Raw genomic sequence first — 24,193 nt, forward strand, 5'->3', positions numbered from 1 at the left:
GAGGCCGAGGTGGGCGGGTCACCAGCCTGGCCAATGTGGCAAAACCCCATCTCTACTAAAAATACAAAAATTAGCCAGGTGTGGTGGTGCATGCCTGTAATCCCAGCTACTCGGGAGGCTGAGATGGGAGAATCGCTTGAACCTGGGAGGCAGAGGTTGCAGTGAGCTGGGATCCCACCATTGCGTTCCAGCCTCGGCAACAGAGTAAGACACTATCTCAAAAAAAAAAAACAAAAAAACAAAACAAACAAACAAACAAACAAAAAACATCTCAAAGTCTACATATAACAAATATTTTGTTTTATTCTTAGTGTACTTTAAATACATTTACCCATATTATTCCTTCTTTTATTTATTTATTTTTTAAATTAGAGATAGAGTCCCACTCTATCACCCAGGCTGGAGTGCAGTGGTGCCAACATAGCTCACTGAAGCCTTAAACTCCTGGCCTCGAGTGATCCTCGCACCTCAGCCTCCTGAGTCACTGGGATTACAGGCGTGAGCCACTGCACCTGGCTGTTTACCCATATTATTCTAAAATTAAGAAACATTTCAGAAATCGACTACTCAATGGTTTTATGAGTTTCTGCCATGGAAAATGTAATGTTTGAGGATTTTTTAACCTTAATACCTAGCAAAATTTCTATAGTGCTTTCTCAAGAGGTATTTTGACTTAAACATTTTGTACTGAATCAGTGAAAATATATGGAATTTACCAAATGTAAATTATAAAAACCAATTTTCAATAAAATTTCTATTTTTAAAAGTTGAAATTTTACTTTAAATTTAAAGACATAATTTGTATTCAGTTTCAGTGTGTAATAGCTGGCTTCTCAATAATAGCATTATTATTGTCTGGGCTCTAATCCTTTAAGAGAAGGGACTATTGTGAGATTCCTGTGGTTTCTTCCAGCAAATGAATAGTGTTAAAAATGGTACAAATGGTACACAAATGTCTGGTTCATACCGTAGTATACAATCATCTGTAACAGACTTTTTGCTGGTAAGGAAGTATACTTTGCAAAAACTAAGAAAAGAGTGTTTACCCAGAGATGTGCTGCTGCTGCTGCTGCTGCTGCTGCTAATAAAAACTAACATTTACTGACTGCTTCCACGTGCCATGCATATGCTAATAAGCAGAACTGTATACCATATATACTGTATTAGTTAATAATATGTAAGGCTTATAAGACAACATCTGACAAATAGTAAACCCTACATAAAAGTTTATCATCATCATCATCTTCATATCACTGAATTCTGAAAGCAAAGATTAATGACGCAAGAAGCAGGCATTACTGCTCCCCACTCCCCATTTTACAGATACGAAAACAAATTTAGAGAAGAACTTAAGAAATTTGTTCAGGTCACACAATTAAAATGGTGGATGGATCTAGAGCTTTTTCTAATCACTATGTAATTTTGATTAACTGATCAAGTAGACCTTAAGCTGATCATGGAAGAAGAGAGAGAAAAAGTTCAGATATTACTGTAACAATGAAAGAAGCTGGCTGGGCATGCTCTGAAAAAGAAAACTGAAAATAATAGGAATGCTTGGGTCAATTATTTGTTGCAGAAAAATAAATGGGAGAGGTGTTAGCAACAATGTGATCTCAGGTCTGTGGAAACCCAAGCCCAGAATATGGGTATTAAACGAAGAAAGAAAACTGACAATTTACAAATAAGTTAATATACTATTAAGCATCACTGAGATTTGATGAAACAGGACTCTGCACTAGAATAGGGCAAAAGCAAGGAAAGTAGAAGCATAAAGAATTGCTGGTGTTCTAGAGACTGAGGCTGACACAAATAGGCTGTGATGGGGACTTCAACTTTTGGGGTATCTGCTAGAATTCTCCCACAGCTAAAATCAACGTCTCTGATAAATGCCTTGCTAACCCTTCCACCTCTCAAATTTGAAAAGAAATATTCTGGACATGAATGTGACCACTGGGAAGAAATTCGATGATAAATGGAAGTACTGGGAAATGGGAGATCAATTTACCATGGAATTTTCAAGTTTGTTACAATAGCTGGGAATGGAAACATGGGACACAATTAGGCAACAAAAATTACAAAATGTTCAGAGAAAAGAAAAGTAAATCCTGCCTGAGACTCAAAAAAGAAAGATGAGTCATCTGCTTTAGGAAGCTCTCAAGAACAGAAGTCTAGTTAAACTGGCCTTGATTAATTAATTCAACAAATATTTACTGAGCATCCACTATGTGTCAGATACTGTTCCTGGCACCTTATAAAAATACAAGTGACACAAAATACCAGCCCTTACGGATCTTATATTCCAGTGGGGTAAGGGGATGGATAGAAAGTATAGGGGCTGGGAGAGGCATTAAAATTTTACATGAGGTCATCAGAAGAAGTTTCATTGAGAAGGAGGTTTGAATGAGATGAAAAAGAATGATTTAGAAATCTGGAGGAAGGAGGGTACCGCACAGCGTGTACAGTAAGTGCAAAGGCCCTGAAGCAGAGGTATGGTTTAAGAAATAGCAAGGAGTTCAGTATGGCACAGATAGAGTGAGGGGGAGTGGTAAGCAAGAGTTCAGAGAGGTGACAGGAGCAAGAACATGTAAAACCCTGCAAAGACAGTAAGGACTTTGGATTACTCCTGAAGTATGCCCGTAAGAATTCGCACTTATTAGGCTCCCTTTCACTAAATGCTCTCTTATAATAAATTACCTATATTTGACTAGGTGTTAGGAGAAAAATACAAAAGAAGGTAAACATGATTATTGCCCTGAAGACAGTGTCATTTTAAGTTCTGTTGGAAGAAAATTATAAATTGAAAATGAATTTAAAAGAATAACAAGGGAAATGTTCTATATCTACACATGATCTGATAAAATACCAGACTGAAACTTGTGAGCTTTAGAATAACTCTTAAAGTTATATCACAAGAAGAATCCAGAAAAGAAAGATGAAAAAAAAGAGACCAAGAAAATGAGTCAGAAAAACATGGTGGTGGTGGTGGTGGGGGGGGACTTGTGTAACCAAACAAGTGATGCAGAGACTGACATAAAACCAGTATTGCTCCTATTCTTTCTTCTAGTCACAACTAAAAGATTAAAAATTGGTATAAGAAACAGAGTTCTGGCTATAAACGGCAAAGGATATTAATGACAGAAAATGGGAAGATTCTGAAAAGACTGGTTGCACAAAGAGCTCTTCAATGAACTCAGATTTTCAAACACACAGAAAAAGAAAGGAGGGACACGTAACATGGATGCCTATAAAAGAAACACAGGATGGTATCAGGAAGTAAAATGTCCACAATGAGCTGAACGTAAGAAAATCATTGGCCGGGCGCGGTGGCTCAAGCCTATAATCCCAGCACTTTGGGAGGCCGAGACGGGCAGATCGCGAGGTCAGGAGATCGAGACCATCCTGGCTAACACGGTGAAACCCCGTCTCTACTAAAAAAATACAAAAAAAAAAAAAACTAGCCGGGCGTGGTGGCGGCGCCTGTAGTCCCAGCTGCTGGGGAGGCTGAGGCAGGAGAATGGCGTGAACCCGGGAGGCGGAGCTTGTAGTGAGCTGAGATCGCGCCACTGCACTCCAGCCTGGGCCACAGAGCAAGACTCCGTCTCAAAAAAAAAAAAAAAGAAAAAAAAGAAAATCATTAAGGGCTACAAAAGGGACTTTTGAATTTATATCTGGAAGAGAAAGTTTACAAAAGGCCTGGTATACACAAAAGGCTGAATATGTTGGTTAAAGTAAATGGTGTAGTTAATACATGACAGGAAAGAATAAAAGGGAAAGAAACCCTTCACTTCTATTTTGCTTTTTAAAAATTCTACACTCAAATACCCCCTCACAGTTTACAAAGACCTTTTACATATTTCCACCTGAAGAGGTAGGTATGACGCCTATTTTCTAAAGAGAACGTCCAGTCTAGTGTCCATCACTCAAGCCCTGCCTCTCTTCTTAGTCTAGGAGAATGACAGCAAAAACTGGCGTGTTAGGATGAAAGAACTGATGCCCGTGACACGTGACGCGGCCATAAAAGACCTGCCCCCGACAACACTGCAAATCTGACTTGACCAGTCGTGTACTGTGAGCCTGCATGAGAATCTGCTGAATGCTACAATAACTCTTTAACAAGTAAGGAAGACCAAAGAGGTTAAGACGGGAGACAAAGTACTCCATCTTTCAGAGTGAAGACAAAACACAAACACAACAAAAGAATATGAACATGGCAAAAGATTAACTCCGTGTTTATCATTCAGCCCAAAGAAAATCCTAGAACAGATGATAAAAAACAGTTTCTGAATAGACAAAGATGGGCGATCACTGAGAATCAGTGTAGGTTCAGGAAGAACAAGTCTTGCCAAGTAACTTTATTTCTTTTGTTGGCAAAGCTATAAGACAAATCTATGTGATTATCTGAAAGGTATTTAACAAGCTTCACTCTCCAATTCTTTCTGAGACGAAAAGAGAGACGGCCTGAGTAACATGTATACAAAACCAATTAAACAACAAAACTCAGAATGCTCATAAATAAGTTCTGCAGTATTCACTGGGCTTGGGCAATAGTGTTACCAATGATCTGGACAAAACTTTTCCCAACATCCTTATCAAAATGTAGGGATGACCAGAACCTGGAGAGAATAATGAAACAAAAGAGAGCAGAGTCAGATCTAAAACAATTTTAACAGAATATTAACTTTAACAAATAAAATTTAAAAGAGAAAATGTAAAGAATTATATTTGGGTTAAAAAAAATCAAATGCTAAATATAAATTGTGAAAACTGTTGTATACATAAAAAAGCAACTAGGCCAGGCGCGGGGGCTCACGCCTATAATCCCAACACTTTGGGAGGCTGAGGCGGGCAGATAGATCACCTGAGGTCAGGAGTTCGAGACCAGCCCGGCCAACATGGTGAAACCCCATCTCTACTAAAAATACAAAACTTAGCTGGGCATGAAGGCAGGTGCCTGTAATTCCAGCTACTTGGGAGGCTGAGACAGGAGAATCACTTGAACCTGGGAGGAGGAAGTTAGTTGCAGTGAGCCAAGATCATGCCACTGCACTCTAGCCTGGGTGACAAAGTGAGACTCCGTCTCAAAATATATACACAAAAAGGCAACTAGCCCAGCACCTTGGAAGGCAGAGGCAGGAGAACTGCTTACGCCCAGGAGTTCAAGACCAGCCTGGGCAATATAGTGAAATCCCGTCTCTATTAAAATATTTTTAAAATTACATTTTAAAAAAAAAAAACTAAAGAGTTTTGTCAAATAAAAGTTTGACATAGGCTGGGCATGGTGGCTCATGCCTGTAATCCCAACACTTTGGGAGGCAGAGGTGGGTGGATCACTTGAGGTCAGGAGTTCGAGATCAGTCTGGCTAACATGGTGAAACCCCATCTCTACCAAAAATGTAAAAATTAGCTGGGTGTGATGACGCACACCTGTAATCCCAGCAACTCAGGAGGCTGAGGCAGGAGAACCAGATGAACCCAGGAGGCAGGGGTTGCAGTGAGCTGAAATTGTGCCACTGCACTCTAGCCTGGGCAACAGAGCAAGACTCCACTTCAAAAAAAAAAAAAAAAAAAAAAAAGCTTGACATAAATTAAAGTGTGAAATGGCTCCCTCTAAAATTTATCCAATCTTAATCTTAGGCTAAGTTGGCACACACATGTAAATACAGTCATGCACAAGGAAGGTGAATGCCATACTCTACACTGTACCAGTTGGCTCGTATCTGGAGAAGTTATTCAATACTTAGTAATGCCCTATAGTCATACGAAGGGCAAAATAAATGTCCTCATAATTTGAAAATTAAGTCATCCTCTGGGAGTAATACCAGTCTGAATCAAATAGAGTGATGGAATTTAGCCATAATCATAAGTAATTCCAAGAAAATATGTGACTGAAAAGGCTGGGGATACCCAAGTCTGGTCAAAAGAGAGTAGGGTGTAGTTTCTGGGAGGCAGGATTGGAAAGTGAATTAAGAAAGCTGAAACCTTGTCAACTATGTTGACAGAAGGGGGTTATATTAATCTGGGGTAGTGGGGAGAGCGGGAGTTTAACAAGGAAGACTTTGCCTACGTGCCCCCAACACTGACTGAGGTGAAAGCACACTGACCACATCCCCAGAGCGGCGCTGGACAGCTGCATCCTTATAAAGACTCTCCATCGGGTTATCCTGGCTTAGTGACACTCCCCGTTAAGATTACCCATTTCATTAGAAGGGCTGGCTTCCCCTGTAGATTCTCCTATAGTGATGAGAGTGTGCTCATCCAACCATAAGCTGCCATTCCATTCACAGTTATACTAATACATTCACTAACTGGCATTCTTGGTTTTATGTCAGTCTCTCCATCACTTGCTAAATATAAGTAAATTCCCATAATTCTGATGACTTCTGGAAAATGTTCAGAAAAATGTTCATAGCTAAGGACCTAAATAAGTGAGCTCTATACCTTAAATATGACAATCCGTATCCAGCTTCTACCCATCCGAGAAGCCCTACGTTTCTTTATGACAACTGCATTTGATGTAAAATGGAACCACATATTTTAAGAGAGAAAACTAAATAAAACACACGGATGGCAGTGATCAGGAAGGCAAAAGGTCTGAAATCCAGTTTGAACAAATTCAATGAAGATACTTAGCCTGAAAGAGAGAAGATGTAAGACAGCCATCTTCAAACATTACTCTTGCAGTGACATAAAATTATCTCTAAAGGCCGGGCGCGGTGGTGGCTCAAGCCTGTAATCCCAGCACTTTGGGAGGCCGAGACGGGTGCATCACAAGGTCAGGAGATCGAGACCATCCTGGCTAACATGGTGAAATCCCGTTTCTACTAAAAAAAAAAAAAAAAAAAACTAGCTGGGCGTGGTGGCAGGCGCCTGTAGTCCCAGCTACTCGGGAGGCTGAGGCAGGAGAATGGCGTAAACCCGGGAGGCGGAGCTTGCAGTGAGCTAAGATCCGGCCACTGCACTCCAGCCTGGGTGACAGAGCGAGACTCCGCCTCAAAAAAAAAACAAAAAACAAAAAAGAACAAAAAAAACCTATCTCTAATTCTGTGATGAGAACCAGTTGAAAATTATATAAGGAAACACTTTCCAGTTAGCACTCTCCTATGCCTGGCACATTAGCAAATGCTCAACAAGTTTTGACACATAGTCAATGCCCAACATTATTACCTCTTACTGTAGTATGGATATTTAAAAAACATGAAAGAAATACATACTAGACACTGTCAGAAAACCTAGGAGAGGCACCTAACCCTGCTGAAGGTAAGAGGTCAAGGTAGGCCTCCCTGAAAGAGATGCCTAAGCAGAATACCAAAGAAAGCACAGGAATTACCCAAAAAGTATAGGAAAGGGCATTCCAGAAAGTAGTGTGTGAGACCAAAGGTACAAGAAAGCTAGTGGTTCAGTGTGGTTCGAGAGATGAGTAGGGGAGTGATGGAAGGTAAGGCTGGAAAACTAAAAAGGAATTCATGTGTCACACTAAGGAGCCTGGAAGAGGCCATGGGGAGTCACTAGAAATTTTAAGGATGAAAGTTACATAATCAGATTCAAGTTTAGGACAGTCCTTGAGGCAGCCACATGGAAGATGGACCAAAAGAAGGCAAGATTGGTAGCAGGGAAAGATGGCTAGTTCAATCATTGGGCACCTGAATGAATATTCTGGCACTGGAGGAAGAGCAAAGGCAGAATTCAAGACGTAGTTAAGGAAGACCTAAAAAATGACTAGATGTCAGTCATAAACAAGAAGAACGAGTCAAGGGTGATTTCTGGATTTACAGCTTAAGAACCAAATAGAGAACAACGCCATGCACTGAGAAAGCTAAGGAGCACAGGAATGGTTCTGGGAAGGGAGGAGATAAAGTCAGCTCTGGGAGAGCAGAATCCAAGTTATCCATGGAACACACCAAAGGTGGTGAGTATCTAGAAGACAGATGGACAATGGGGTCTCAAGCTCAGGAGGGGGACCTGAGCAAGATATACCGGTTTGGAAGTCATCATTGCAGAGCAGTTATTGAAGATACCAGAGCATACGAGATCACCCACACTCACAGTGCAGGGAGTGAGAAGAGGATTGGGACAAAGGAGCACATTAACCATTTAAGGGAATGAAAGTTAGCTATCTTGTGATCTGTTAGGCGAGGAACTTAAATATTTAGGCAAAGACTAAACATCCACTTGTTGGAGATGATGTACAGGGAATTCACAACGTAGTTGGGCTAGATGACCTCTAATGCATCTTTCAACTCTGAAAATCAATCAAAAACTTCAATTCAATACAGTATTTCTTACAATCAGAAATAACTTTTCACCACTATTACAGAAAAGCTAAAATCATAAGTATTTTCGTTTTTGGCTTCGTCAGTCCAATATTTTGTGTAAGTTCTAAAAAATAACATTTTTTGCTGTTTCATGTTTTCTGAAAGGGAGAGAGTACTTGGTGTACTTGAACAGGAAAGCACAGGCTCTAATTTCTTCACCCTATTTTTCCTTCTGTGGGTCCAGTTACACTCCCGGTTAGTATGAAAATGCAGTTTTACTACAGTAAAAATTCAAACACACGTTCTCAGCTATTCATCCCTTTACTTTCTGCCACCTTGTGCCTGAATTGGGCTATACAATGGGGCTAATCTATGGATTTAGATCTTAAAGCTTTAACTACATTTCAGAAATGTGCCTATAATTTTCATTGATATTTGAAGTATGCTGATTTCTGTCTCCTTTTCTGCTCAATTCTAAAAATAGACACAGGTCCATACACAATTTTAAAAATTAAATCCAGAAATGTTTGATTAAAACAAACTGCCATTTTTGGCATAAAAATACAACCAGAGTATTTTCAGACAGTACTGCTGGGAGTTCAACTTAATCCTTAAATATGGCACTGGTCCCACTAAGTGGTACCTGGAATAGGTGTGAGAGGTACTTGACCTCTTTTAACCATATGTACTTTTTCTCCTGCCCCCTCTTTATGCCTCTCCCACCACCCCACAAGCCTGCTTTTTCTCCTCCTGTTCCTTTCACTTTCCTCCTGAGAGTGCCCATAATCTTTTAGTACTACCAGTAATGCCACTAAAGCCAACACAGCTGCCAACCCCTGGCCTAGAAATACAATGGATATAATTTGAATTACAGACTACCATTAACTTTTTGGTTGTCCTTAGAAAACGACTTTATATTCTGTTTCAGTGGCCCAATCCACAGGACAGAGAAAAAAAAAAAAGTCACTGTAGAAAGTAAATCTATGTAAAAAAGAAACCTGTAGTGCTTTTTAGCTCTAGCAAACTAATGTACATTACATACAAAATTTATAATTACGATTTGCAGGTACAGGTCTCTGAATGACCAAACAAGGATAGAGGAAGACCAGAGATGATGTTTGACACCATTTGAAGTTTAGGGTCATGTTAGTTATTAAACTGTGTTATTTTTTAAAAATAATAAGGCTTAGAGTAGAGAAGAGGAAAAGAACCAAGGCTAGAACTAAACTAAAAGGACTTCAGTATTAGGTATTACAGTCTTGGGAAATTTTTAAAAGTTCCACAAAACCCTACGGGAAAGGTGAATAATCATGTCCCCACCACAATCCCCTCCCTCAAGTCAAGTGCTCTCGAAGCTGTGCTTTGATGCAGCATTCTGTTTATACAACCACCTTGGTGGTTCTAGGCTTCAATAAAGAAAAGGATTTCAGTGGATTTACTTTTCTCTTTATCTCTCTAGCTGATGGTATCTTTACCTTTTCTGTTTAATTTCACAAAATGGAAGCAAGGGACAATTCATCAGCAGCACTGCACTCCAGGTTGGGAGTGGGAAGCACAGAAGAGGTGCTTCCAGTAGGCTACCAGAGGCAACAGAAACACTTTCTTACAAAAGCTCAGAGTGCTAACGCTGGATAAACATAAATACACAGCAAATAAAAAGTTCATTGACCCTGTCCAGCATCATGGCAACAATTCCGGTTCCTGTGGCTCCCTAATATGCTTCAGTGTCTTATATCACTATGTGATAATACCTGCCTAAGGCTTCTTGGCCTGAAAAACTCCTCCTCACCCTTCAAGTCTACGCTCAAACACTCACACATCTTTGGAAAGCTTCTCTCACTATCTCAAGCAGGTGCCCCTCTCCCTTAGGTGTGCCTCTTACCGCTCTTTCACGACAGCTGCTATTCCTGACTGCAGCTATTTCTACCCCTGTGAATGTAGCTCTCCAGTCACCTGTCCGGCTTCTGAGGGAGCACCACGTCTTTCCCTTTCCGTATCTCCTGGCACATGGTGTGTACTTTATGTACAATTCACAGTGAAAGAACTCCCTAGCTTCTTTCACTAGAAAGGAGAGACACATCCATGCAAGTCTCTCCTTCCCAATCTCACCTAGTTTAGAACTTCATTATTATTACCTAGATTATTCAAATTTGTCTCTTCACTGGTCTTCCCATTTCTGGTCCCTCTTTCCTTGAATTCACTCCATATACATTACTGCCACTTACAACTCTAAGTAAATGTACCAAGTTGAGCAGGTGGTGAAGTAGAGAATGAAAGGCTGGAAAACATCAGTTCTCTAAGTTCAATGGGTTCAAATCCAATAGGGCAGAAAGAGAAGTAGATAATTAACAGAATTTACCAGGTGCTGTACAGATACACCCAATTTATGCTAATCCCTCTGCCTGGCATGTCCTTCACTCTGAAAGGGTCAATTCATAATTCACTTCATATAGGAAGCTTTCCTAATCTCTCCAGCCAGAAGCAATCTCTCTTTCCTTTGCTCCCACAGTACCCTGTTACTCCGTTATCACTTTGTTTGAATTACAGTTATTTGTACCCATACGTTATACGTCTTACTGGATTGAACTTTTCTAAATGGAGGGCCAGACATCTATTTGTCTCTATTTTGCCACGGTACCTAACACAGTGCCCTGCAAATAGCTGATAAATAATGCATTATGACGATTAACCTCACTAAAATATTATGAGTCTGTAATTTCTCTAGGATTTGCCAGTATTAAGAATATCAATGGGTCATATACATGCAATTCAGTCCTAAAATTTTCCACTCTAGCCACAAAAATAGAAAAAGTCTATTCTGTTTGGCCAGATAAGAGTCGACATATGGAGAACATCCTCAACCAGATCCGAAAACGTCCAAATGAAATGGATCGCTGTTGTAAAAAACACAACAAAGGGCAGCTCCCTAGTACTACAATAAACTGAGCAACCAGCCTTAGCTGCCAAATACAGAAAAGCCATAAGGGGCAAATGGTGTGGTGTTTCCACAATGGGAGCAGGTCAGTGGGTAGAGGCCTAACTAAGTAAAAATGAACACTGCTAGTAAAATTTAATGAAACAAGACACTAGTACAAGATAGTATGTCAAAAATGGATCATTAAATAAGCTGTCTGAGCTTTTAAATATTATCACTTTCCAGAAGTGAATAGTACTTGCAGCTTATCCATTCTTTTAAGGATCATATTCAATTTTCTACAAAAGTGCTACTGTAAGATACCTCAGCAAGCCCCTGTTAGGATTCCCAGTTCCTTAATTTCACTGTTTATGTCTGTCCTCCCTTCAACCTATTCTTTTATCATAATTGTTTTTGTTAGAATGTAAGCAGTTGAGTACACAATGAGATAGACAATAACTTAAGAATTAAGGACTTTAACATTTCATGATTCAAAATGCAGAACTATAAAATTCCAGCTTCTCAATTCTTACAAAACAAAACAAAGCTCAAGGCTTAAAACTTTAGAAAATGCCATGCTATAATGATATTTCCCCACTCCTAATTGGTTTAAATGAAGTCAGAACATTTGATTAAATCATTTATTTCAGCACCGTAATCGCTGAGGGCAAAAACCTTGCCTCACCAACTAATTTTGTAGAGCCCTTGGTGAACAATTTGCCTGTAGTAGCTTTTACTCTGCAAGGAAGACCAGTGTGTTAAACAAAGTGTTTATATTAGAGTTGAAAGACTTAAGTTTAAATTCAGGCTCTGTCTATTATTTTGAGATCTCAGCCAAGTCACTTAATCTGAGTTCCTCTCTTTACCTGAAAATAGGTGTAACAGTCATACCCTCACTGCCTATACCACGCGACTGGTATGAGGATTAAGTAAGGAAATGTGTAAAAATGCTTCATAAAACTATAAAGTGTAATATAAATAAAAGGGCTCCTGGTATTATTCTTAAAATAAGTGCTAAGAGCAAATCCCTCTCTATAAGAAATCAGAATATAATTATTTCTGCATCTTTTCCCAAGAGAATTTATGTCTGACATACAAAACTGCAAATAGCTCCTAAAGGGGAAATTATCAAAAAAGGAGGGGAGAAAAGAGAAGAAAGAAAACTTGGGGTGGGACTAGAAGAGGGAGGTAAATTAAAGAGAAAAGGAGAAGTTTTTATAGTAAAATAATGCAATATAAGAGAAAGCAAACCTGATTTGAAGAATCAACTTCTAACTCTACCACTTATGGTCTACTTGTGTGACCCTGGGCAAGTCACTTCACCTCTCTAAGCTCCAGTGTCCTCATTTGTAGGTAGAGATAATAACTCACAGGATTGCTATAAGGATTAAATGAGATAATATATACAAAGTACTTAGCACTATGTCTGGTGCATTGTAAGTGGTAAGTGGTTACTGGCATTGACAAAATTATTAGACCTGTTCCCCAATGGTTGACTTTCAGAAAGACAAAGGAATCAAGAACATTGAAGAGGGGAAGATGATATTCGGAGAGCTAAATCTATATATTACCACCAGGAGACAAAGTTTAAGAAATATAAATTACACAAAGTTTTCTTCATATTAAATGTACAGATTACTTACTGTGTCTCTAGAATTGGTGAGGAATCAAGAGAAATGTAGTCAAAATCTCCACATCATAAAAGCAGAACAGCAATAACTGTATTCATAAAAGCAGAATGGTAACGGAAGAATTAGGCCCCTGAAAAGTGCTTATTAACGTGTACAGAGGCTTCTCTGTCCCAAACTCAATTTTTTAAACTTTCATAACAGAACGAAAGCTACACTCTGCAGCAAAGGCACAGCAACCCCACATGCCAAAAACACACGGTATTAGCTATCATGCTCTCATGTTAGTTTCTGCCATCTTGTTCTTTATTCTGGGTGTCTTGTATTTGTGGTTGATTTGTGATGTTAAACATTATTAACTCCAACCTATTCAGGAACTGCAAAAGCAGTAAAAGTGTCCCAGGAATCAGGAAAAAGAGGAATAAAATCTCCTGAATCAGCTGTAGAGATAGTAAATAACTCAAAGAGGTAAGAAAACAATGGATGTTATCTGTGCATATGGGATCAGAGACTTATATATTATAATGTACAAATTCTATACCTGTGGAATCAATGAGAATCAGCAAAAGGCAAGGAAAACGTGAAGCCTTCTGTATAAATGGCCAGAGAATCAACAATTTGGGCTACCAACTGATTCGGTGTTAATTCAGGGAAAGGCAAGGAGCTGTTAAGAATTTAAAAGGTAAGCATAGGCCAGGCGCAGTGACACACACCTGTAATCCCAGCACTTTGGGAGGCCAAGGAGGGTGGATGATCTGAGGTCCAGAGTTTGAGACCAGCCTGACCAACATGGTGAATCCTTATCTCTACTAAAAACACAAAACTTAGCTGGGCATGGTGGCGCATGCCTGTAATCCCAGCTACTTGGGAGGCTGAGGCAGAAGAATCACTTGAACCCAGGAGGTGGAGGCTGTAGTGAGCCAAAATTGTGCACTGCACTCCAGCCTTGGCAATAAGAGTGAAACTCTGTCTCAAAAATAAATGAATAAATAAATAAATAAATAAAAGCTAAGCATAAGTGTTATCATCACAAACCACAGACAACTGCCAAGGCTCCAGGCCTGTTTGAATTTGTACAATACCACAGTGAATGATCAGGTCACCACATGACCTATAACTGTTAAGGTCTTCCCTAAGACCTGTGCAGAGCTCATCTAAGGGCAGGCTACCTGCCTCCGTGGATTTTCAGTGCAGACTAACTATTCCTGGTGGGAGAAGATGACCCCAAAATTTGTATTAGCAAGGAGGTAACAGTATGACTGGTTTCCTTTTGACAGACCAACTCACACACCTTTTTACTAAGACAATCTTCCAAAACTACCTGTACTTAGAAGAACCTGTAAACTTTTTATAACAAAGCGAAGTCGACATCTAAGTATCTCCATGAAGTGATGGGCTAAAGATCTGCCAATCAGGGCATGGTAAATGGAAATGATATACCATCACTACTAATTTAAGGCCTGTTTTTAAAAAAACACTTTTACAATTTGTTTTGCCATCTTTGTCTTATTTCAATTATACAAATACACATGCTTTAAATCTTGGCTTTAGTTCTGCTACTTTTCCCATTAGGTTTTAAACTCATCAACCATCAACTGTCCTAGTACAAGTGTCTTCTAGAACCTACCCCATTAAGTCAAGTAGAGAATACTTACATTCGTTCACAGAGACTATGACTCTGGAGCTGTACTTAAACTATGAGTACGGTCAACTGCGGGCACTGACGAAGAAGCTGAAGAGTCTGGATCCTGCTGGACAGTTAGGAAAAGGCAGGCAATACCTCTCCCACTGCTCACCTGCTGCATTCCCTGCCTAGATACACTTTTTTTCTAACCTTTAAATCCAATTGAATTTGTGATTCCAATTCTTAAACAACAAATATGGACTATTCTCGAAACTTCATAAATAAAATCAGGTGGACATTTACACAAGACACTGCTCACTTCTATAGCACCTTTTATTTCACAATCCCAAAGAACTGTCAAAGTTGCCCCAACAGAAAGTATTAGTGATGGAACTTCTATCATTTTATACATGTACAACATTCTATTCACCCTGTTTCTGCCATTATAAGCATAGCTATTCATGCAAATAAACTAAAAGGGCTGAGACCAACATTCAATCATTAACTAAATTTCAACTTCATAATTCAACCCCAAAACTATTCAGTGCCAAGTGGTTTAAAACATTACAGAACAGGGCTGGGCACATTGGCTCACACCTGTAATCCCAACATTCGGGAGGCCGAGGCAGCAGGATCACTTGAGCCAAGGAGTTTGAGACCAGCCTGGGCAACATAATGAAACCCTGTCTCTACAAATAATTTAAAAATCAGTCGGGCATGCTTGTGCACACCTGTAGTCTGAGCTACTCAGGAGGCTGAGGTGGGAGGATCGCTTGAGCCTGGGAGGCAGAGGTTGCAATGAACCACGATCGCACTACTGCACTCCAGCCTAAAAGACCAAGACTCTGTCTTAAAAAAAAAAAAAAAAAAAAAAAAATACAGAACATAGCCAAGCACAGTGGCTCAGGCCTATAGTGCCTGTTACTTAGGAGGCAAAAAGATCATTTTAACCCAGAAGTTCAAGTCCAGCCTGGGCAAGATAGTGAGGCTCTGTCTTTAAAAAAATAATAATTACAGGACAAAATATACAATGACTCAAACATTCCATTAAGCAAAAGAGTTAATATGGAACAACTTCTCACTTCTAAGTCCTTATGAGTACTTACAGGTAATAAGTCAAAATTATTAAAAAGTCCCACTCAATAGTTATATTTAATTTGTACCACGAATAACTTCCAAAAATGGATTAAAATAACATGTCAAAAATAACTCATTTACTTGGGTGTTCATTATTTTGGAACTGTTTCTAGAAAACTGACCCCAAAATTTAGATGTCAGAAGAACGTATTTCCCAAGTCAAGTTTTTGAAACTACAGACCTGAGGAAGACCATCATGAATGGGAGAGAAAATATGGATTGCAGTTAAGCACGCCATAGGGTACAAGACAGAATGCCTGGGTCAGAATCCTGGTCCTACCACTCAGTAGCTATCTAACCTTAGTACCACAGTTACTTCATCTACAAAACGGGAAAAATAAAAATACCTACTCCATACAGTTGTTGTGAAGATTAAAGCCAGGCAAGTAAGTAGTACATGTAAAGGGTTTAGCAGGAAGCAGCATTATATATTTACTTATCATCATTATCATATGACTAGATCACTTAAATCATCCACAGAAACGCCTTTTCCTATTTCAGTCTTCCTTAATTGGTCTAGTAGGATTTAATCCCTCCCTCCTTGGCTTCCTCATAAAACACATTTTCTATGGTATTTATTTGGGTAGGTACATTTCTCTCCCACTGGATCACATCTCCCTGAAGACAGCAACCACAGTTTGTCCGAGAGTACACAGCAGCAAACACTGTTCACTGCTGCCTTTGATTTCTTTCCCTCTAAAGATTCTGAACAATAATACCCTGTCAATTAGCAAACCTTTACCTGGAGACAGAAGGCTTATGCAACCAGTGCACTTAAGTACTGGTCATACCTTGCTAAATACTTTCTTAAGACTTAAACAAAAATTTTGGGGGGAATAAGAGGAGGATATGCTTCATGTTTTTAAACTACTAACCAAAGATATATTTTTAATTTTTAAAAAAAGTTATGTCTCAAAAGCTTGCTTTCATTATTTCATTCAAAAAGACCATGGTGCTTTTAATATAAAAATACAGTAGCATAATTCTGCATATGTCAAGTCTAACCTAATCATAACTTGCCCATCTGCTGATTTTAATGTAATCCTAAGGATGCTAGATGACAATATGCTTGTTTGATTCACCCTACACTATTTACATAAAATAAAAGCATTTTAACAATACATCGAGATGCAAGTCTTTCTGGCTGTGATTTGTGCTCTCTCTCTTAACAAAAAGTGTCACACACACCAAAAAAAGTCTGCAACTTATCCTGGATCACTGGGGAGGCACTTTCGAAAGGGCATTATCCAATTTCACTAACACAATGATGCTCTCCTTACATTTAAGAGAACAGAACTTTTCTGAAAGCAAAGAGCTGAACTGAGTCCATTGCTTTGTTATCATTTTTTAGAAAGTCCAATTTTTCCTTTGTTCTTATAGTGTCCTACCTTTAGAAATCAAGTTTGCAGCATAAAAACTGACAAGGACATCTATTTGTTGGCACAAATCATCTTAGTCTCTATTCTTTGACTTATTTTAAAACAAACTCAAGAGCAAATGGCTAGAGAAGAACTGCTCCTATTTAATGTGGGTTTTCTAAGTCTAATTTTTTCATTCCCAGTGGCAGGGCCTTTCAAAAGAGTACAAAAACTACACCCAACTTTGCTTCTCATTCTAAACACATCCCAACCAAATGGGAAACATTATCAGCCATCTTAACAAGGAGAAAACAAAGCTAAGTGAGGTCAAACCAAAGCATTTTTAAATTCATTGTACCTCTTTTGAGATCAGGATTTTTCAGATGTAAGTAGTTCGATGAACTTATGCAATAAAATTATGTAATATCATAATTTAACATAATATTTTAGACTAACTTCTCTCTCCTCAAATAGTCACAAGGGTGGTTAATTCACATACAATACCTCTCAGCCACTGGGGAGAGAGTATAATAAACTTAATTGTTTTACATATCCTGAGGCACAGAGAGAAAGGCCAAATTCAAAGAGGTTTACAGTACCTTATATACACAGATGATTGAGACAAAGAACTTTCAAGAATCTGTACAGAGGAATCTGTACTGAGGAAGCAAAAAGAGGCTTAAGTACAATAGATCCTGCCTTAAAGTAGAGAGACCGGTCAAACGCAAGCCCCAGCGCCAAAAAGGATCTCACTCATCAATCCCCATCTTACAATCAAGAGGTAGAACTTAAATCACTTAAAGCTGTTTTTTCATATTTGAGCGGTAAAATAAGCTAACAGTCAGGCCATTTCCGATTAAGTGGCCTCTCTCAAAACTTACCACAAGTTATGTGAAATAGGCAAGAGCGTTGGTTCTGCATTTTATCAAGTGAGAAACAACAGCATCCTACTTTTGGACAAGCCACTACTTTCAGAGCCACTAGCCCTCCCCCCACCTTCCATTTCTTTTTATATCATTCCTCCAAACTTAGAACCCGAAAAGCTATTCCACAAAACAAAAGCAGCACCAGTAAAAGGAAAGGCCACTGCTTTTGAAAATAAAGTTTGTTCTTTTGCTGTCAACCTGGCAACTTTTTAAAGGTGAAACGTGCCCTATTCAATTGGTTATAATCTTTTCTATTCCCACATCAAATAACCACTCGTTTGACCTCGATACTAAAGGTGAAAAAAGGAGTGGGAGAAAATGATTTTGAAAGGAAGGGGCTACGGGTGCAATGGTAAAGATAGACTCTAAGACTGGTTTTGAGCACTCCGTGGCTTCTGGGAGCTGGGAGGCTTTCCTGAGTCTGTCTTGAGAAATGTTTGGCAATCTGACGCATCAGTTTTTAGGAACGGTACACAAACAGCCCCCACAATTGAAGAGCCATGCCTCGGATCCTGGCTCTGGGTGACATAGGCTGGAGGGCACGGGACGGGAGCGCTGGGGCTACCCGGAGAGGATCCGCGACATTTGTTATTGTTTATGAAGCCCAGGCGGGGACCCGGAGTGGGGTGCTCTGGGGCTGGGGAGTGGAAGGAGAAAGGAGCAGAGAGAAGGACAAAGATTCCTTCCCGGGCGCGAGGCTCCCTCTCCGGACACACGGGGCCAGTATCACCCCGGGGAATAAGAGGGCCAAGGCCGTCGCCGCAGGTTCCCCGGAGACATTTCCAGCCCCGGAATTAGCCCCGCTTTCCCTGGACACTCAAAGACACCTAAGATCTCCTCCTGCTCTCAGAGTTGGGGCTGGCGCGGCGAGCCCGGACCCCCAGCCGAGCGCCGCATCCGCGAACTCACCTGCCTCCGGTCGCGCCCGCGGCCGGCTCAGCCTCCGCACGGACCGCAGCCGGCCGGGCGCCCGTCCGCTCCCTTCTCCCCGCTCCGCCCTCGCCCCGCCCCCGGGAGGTGGGACCCGCGGCCTCGCCGGAATCTCGGGGCGGCCTCCCTGAACTCTCGCGAGCCCTCCCTCCTCGGCTTCTCGGTGGCTGGGTCGGGCCGACTCGCCCTGACGTCATACGCACCACAACCGGAAGTAGTCTTCTGTCGTCAACGCCGCCCTCCCCGGCCCCACCCATCTCTGGCTGGTGAAGTTCAGACTAGTTCTGAGGGAGTTGACTGTCACCGCTTCTCCTCTCACCAGCCTCACCTCACTGCCGTTTTTACTCAAAACCTGTTCAGGCCTCTCTTGAGGGTGGCCTAGTGTGTTGCGACATTAGTCACATTCTAAATGTCATCCGAATTTTTCAAACAATGTAATGCAAAGAATGTTAGAAATGGAAAGAGAGAATTCACACATTTTTCAGATGGGGAAACAGTGGTCAACAAAGATGGATCAGCTAAGTTGCTCAGTCGGTAGCTGTGGGGACTCGAAGCCACCCAGGTTCCTTGATGCTTCCATTTCACCATGAGGGGACTCCAGAGACTGGAGAGGAACTAGGATTTGGAAATGCCACAAAAAATACATTAAAAACCTGTTTGGGTTTTCTTGGAAAATCTAAAATAACTGACAGCACTGGCCTGCTTTATCATTAGGATTTGAGAATTGTGCAGAAGAGCACTCCCCTATAGGATGACCCAAAAGGGACAACTTTGGGAAGGTTGATGCAATTTGCGTATGGGGACAAAACTGGCCTTTGGGAAAGCCAAATAAGAGAATGACTACCAATTATTGTTGACAAGTTTATCCTCAATATGAGTATTGGAGGTTTTATAAAATATCCTTAGCTTTTAGTTTATTGAGACAATATATGAAGCTGGTACTGTGCTTGCAAAAATTATCACTTAGAAATGCCACCTGTCATCTTTAGGTTTCCCAAGAGCAGGTGACACAAGCAAAACACTTAGGAAAGAAGCATTACATCATTTCTCTTTCTTACACGGTGCTTTTTCATTCTTTGCTCAGTAGTGGGAAAAGCTCTAGTTTGGTAATTAGTGTATTTTGGGGGAGATTAGCTCCACTTATATGGTCATTTTGAAACTCAAATGACATTTGTCATATACAAGCATAGGAGGTTTAATTGTGATCAGACAAGCTTGACAGAGGCCTATACACCCTTCTCCCTGTAGTGCACGCATACACATACCATTCAAATGCTACAGTAGGATTGAGAATAGTGTATGGTTTGTTCCATAGCAAATTTATGTCTTCAAATGCGCCATGCTAGAGTAATATGAACTAGTGTAGAGTAGCAGTCTAGGTTAATATGAGATAGGCTAAGACTTTGACCTCTAGTTCCTAAATTTTCCTAAATTGAGACCGTTGTAAACAAATTTCCCTGGGAGGTTGTTGAAAGTACCTCAACGGAAACAAATCAGAGCTATGAACCAGAATTTTGGTGGTCTATGGACCCCTTTTCAAAACAGTATTCTTAAATGCATAAACTACCTAGGGTTACAAAGGAAATTGATAATGTTAACATACAGTTACCAGAAATACTAAAAAGTGAGTTTGTGTTATAATTATGTGGTAAGTGGTAGCATCTAAGATGGCTGTCAATGATCCTGTGCTTCTGGTATTCCTGCCTTCTATAATTCCCTTCTCTAGTAACTTAGTTCTTAAAAAGGAAATACAGCAAAAGCGATTGGGATATCATTTCCATGATTAGGTAACAAAAAGATTCTGGGCTCCATCTTGCTTGTCCTTGCTCTCTCACTTGCTCGCTTTCATGGAAGCCAGCTGCTGTGTTGTGACCTGCCTTACAGAGAGGCCCACGTGGCAAGGAACTGAGAGATACCCAGTCAACAGCTACCAAGGAATTCAGGCCCCCAGTCCAACAACCTGTGATGAACTGAATACTGCCAATAATCACGTGAGTAAGCTTGGAAGTAGATTTTTTCCCAGTTGAGCCTTGAGATGACTGCAGCCTTGTAAAACCAGATACTGAGCCAGCAGGCCCAGTATCTAGTCAAGCCCAGATTTCTGGCCCACAGAAACTGTGAGACAATAAACATTTGGTGTTTTAAGCCACTAACTTTTGGGGTACTATGTTACACTGCCATAGATAACTAAAGTGGTTATATATTTGCCTCTTTATTAATGCATTAAATAATAAGATCAAGACCTACAGTAATTTTGTAGTAATATAAACAATATTTTGAGATATCTACAACAACTTTAATGGGGTAGAAAATATATGTGATTCCTATTGAGGAAAAGTCACAGGTATTGCTAATATTCCTGTGGTTTGCTGCGTACATTTATGATGGAACAAATGCTAATTTTCAGTTTGAATTTAGTGAAAAAATTATATAACTATATAACTATATAGTTATATATATATTATATGTATATTTTTTTCTTTGAGGTTCACAGACCCAGGTTAAGAACCATTGACCTAAGTAATAGATCATTTGTAGGAACTTCCAAAACTCTTATCACCAACTATCTGATACAGAATCAAAGTTCAGGTAATAAACATACACTATGGCCACTGCTAACGTTATTAGCCTACAGCTGAATATGACTTTGTATCCCCTTCCTCCACTTATTCCCTCTTCTTTGAGTTTATGCTAAATGTAGACAGACAGGCTAAAATTGTAGGCCAGAAAGGATGAGAAAACTCATGATGAAAACCTTTTTAGCACTCAATTTATCTAATTTTTGTTTTTACCATTTGAAATTGTTAGCTCCTTGATCAGAAGAACTCTTTGGTATTACTTTTACTCTCTTAGGCCTACCACATAGTAAATAAAAATGAATGCCAAATGGCAGTAGTACATAATAATAAAAGGACAGCTATTGATAAAACCCTTCCACCAAATGAATAAAGCAACTTTTCCATTTATGCGATTTTGCAACTGTGGGATATACCCAAAGCAGTATTTAGAGGGCTATTGTTTTAAATGCACTTCACAGAAAACACAAAAATGAAAACAAATGAACAAAGCTTTCAACTCAGGAAACCTGAAAGAGAAAACAAAATAAATTCAAAGGAAGAAGGAGGATATAAAATTTAGAGCAGAAGCCCCTCCATTACCCTTATGTCCACCAAGGAATGTAAATCAAATATATAATCATTCCCATATATACCTCTGTTTTTCAAATGTATTTCAAATGTGGTTTTCAAATTTTGTTATGATTAATAATTTAAAATATAATTTTAAAGATAAAGGCAGAAATTAACTATTAAAATTGACAGTAACCAAAAACTGATTCTTTGGAAAAGTAAAGGAAATAGGAAAAAGCTTGACAAGATTAATCCAGGGAAAACAAAAAGACACAAACAGTAACAATGATAATGGAGATGCGACTACAGATACGGAGACTTTGAAGAGCATAAAAGTTTATGATATGCAGTGTTATGCCAATAGATTTAAAAAGGAGAGAGAATAGGTGCTTTTTCATTCTCCTGGAAGTCTCTCCTGATGAAAAGCTAGTAAAGTTTTTACCATGGAAAAAAATTGAAAGTTTACAAGATTTTTTAAAAAGCTGAATGGGCCTTTCCAGTTTGAGACTAAAGGTGCTTGACTCCTGGCTCCTCTTCTCATATCCATGACTTTCAAAAGGACTCTAACCAAGACGAGACAACTAAGTGCAGTTGAGTTTGTTTGAAAATGAAGACTCTATTTTACAAGCTGCATGGGACTTTCACTGGGTCATTTAATCATGCACATGACAATCCATTCAGAGCTATCACCAGACTGTCTTCTGCAAATTACTTTATAAACCTGCAAACAGTGATTTCTAATTGATCCCTGATTTCTTTTTTAACTGACTTGACTGGACTGAAAAAAGGCTGAATCACATTAGAGATTTTTTAGCATTAATTTTTCTTGATATTATGGATTGACATCCCTCAGTTCACATTTGACATTACATCACAATCACATAGAGGGTCACTCTTGAAAAAGTATGTTTCTGAAGATTTGATATTCGTGGTTTTTAAAATTCTAAACCATTACTTGCAACAGTTTCCACTGTGTTAAAACAGTTGAACTTCCTTTTCAGTTATCTCCTCCCACTAGAGAATGTGAACTTCAGGGCAAGCTACTAGAACTGACTCAAAGGCAATGCACACTTTACATTTCTGAGCCTGTTACCAAACTACCATCCAGAGGTTACACCAATTTCCACGCTACCAGCAGGCAGTGCAAGAAAATTCCCATTTCCCCACAAGCTTGCTCACATTGGGTTTTGTTTATATTTTTAATCCAGCCAGTGAAAGAAAGACTAAGACCTTGACAGGAAAGCCACTTCACAGGCATGCAATCTACGTTCCTCTTCTTCCTTTCAGCTCTGGCCTTAGGGTTGGGGATAAGGCTATGTAGGGAAGTCAGTTACAAAACCTGTGGCTTGTTTAAATGTAGCGAATTCTAGTAGAGTCTGGGGCAGGCAAGATCATTCTTGGTGTCAGCTGGTGCTGTGTTGATAATTTTGGCTGAATGATTTTATAAAGCTACAGAGAGGAATTGTCGGGGAGAAGTTACTGGGTGTGCTTCTCATTCATTCTGCTATACTCTCCAACCTCCCCAGGAATCAGGTGATTGCTTTCAGCGGGTTAGCTTCGTGCATTTTTTATGCTGATTTGATTTCCTGGAGAAAATAACCCAAATAGGGCTTTCAAGGAATTTTTTTTCTCTGATTAGACAACACAGGGCCTTGTGGAGAAGGTTAAGAAACTGTTGTCGTTGTTGTTGTTATTGAGACAAGATCTAACCATGTTACCCAGGCTGGAGTGCTGTGGCTATTCACAGGTGTGATTATGGCATACTGCAGGCTCAAACTCCTGGGCCTAAGTGATCCTCCTGCCTCGGCATCCTGAGTAACCGAGACTCCAGGTGTGTGCTACCATGCCCAGCTAAGATTTATCTTCATATAATAGCAATAGGAAGCTGTTGCAGAGCTTTGGGCAGAGGCGTTTTATTTACAAGTATTAAGTTGTATATTGCAAGCTGTCTGGGGCAAGAGTACCTTGGCAAGCAGAAATGAATATCTGGTCTACTTGTGGTATGCCCTACCAGGGCTGAATGCTACAAAGGTTATCAGATAAATTGGATAAATTAAAATCAGGTAAATCAATCATTGTATTCATCAAGTAAATTTCTGATTTGACATCCCATGTAGATTTTCTTATGAGGTGAGAGTATGTCAATTAGCCAATAGAAATTTTTGGTTTGCTTGGCAATTACATTTCTCATTATAAATTCCCACTCTCAGATTGCCACATGTTCTCCTCTCAGTTAGACTACCCTTACTCTGTATTGGTTTCTCTGAGTTTGGTCACCTCTGACAAAGTTAAATTT

General features: G+C 39.7%; 1 protein-coding gene across 3 annotated transcripts in view; it reads right to left on the minus strand.

Annotated features, from left to right (window-relative positions):
• The window catches only part of LOC116268849 (serine/threonine-protein kinase 38-like), a 79,467-nt gene extending 60,536 nt beyond the window's left edge, over nt 1–18,931 (minus strand). The window contains exons 1-2 of one of the 3 annotated variants that reach the window (XM_031650364.1): nt 14,450–15,082; nt 12,810–12,885 (exon numbers count right to left, since the gene is read on the minus strand). The gene's annotated coding sequence lies outside the window, so the exon portion shown is untranslated. Of the gene's footprint in view, nt 1–12,809; nt 13,560–14,449; nt 15,083–18,748 lie in introns of those variants that run through there. The other 2 variants (XM_031650361.1, XM_031650362.1) reach the window with 2 other exon arrangements.
• Nucleotides 18,932–24,193: the final 5,262 nt, after the last annotated feature.

The sequence above is a fragment of the Papio anubis genome, chromosome 9 (assembly GCF_008728515.1).
Source record: "Papio anubis isolate 15944 chromosome 9, Panubis1.0, whole genome shotgun sequence".
Classification (NCBI taxonomy): Eukaryota; Metazoa; Chordata; class Mammalia; order Primates; family Cercopithecidae; genus Papio; species Papio anubis.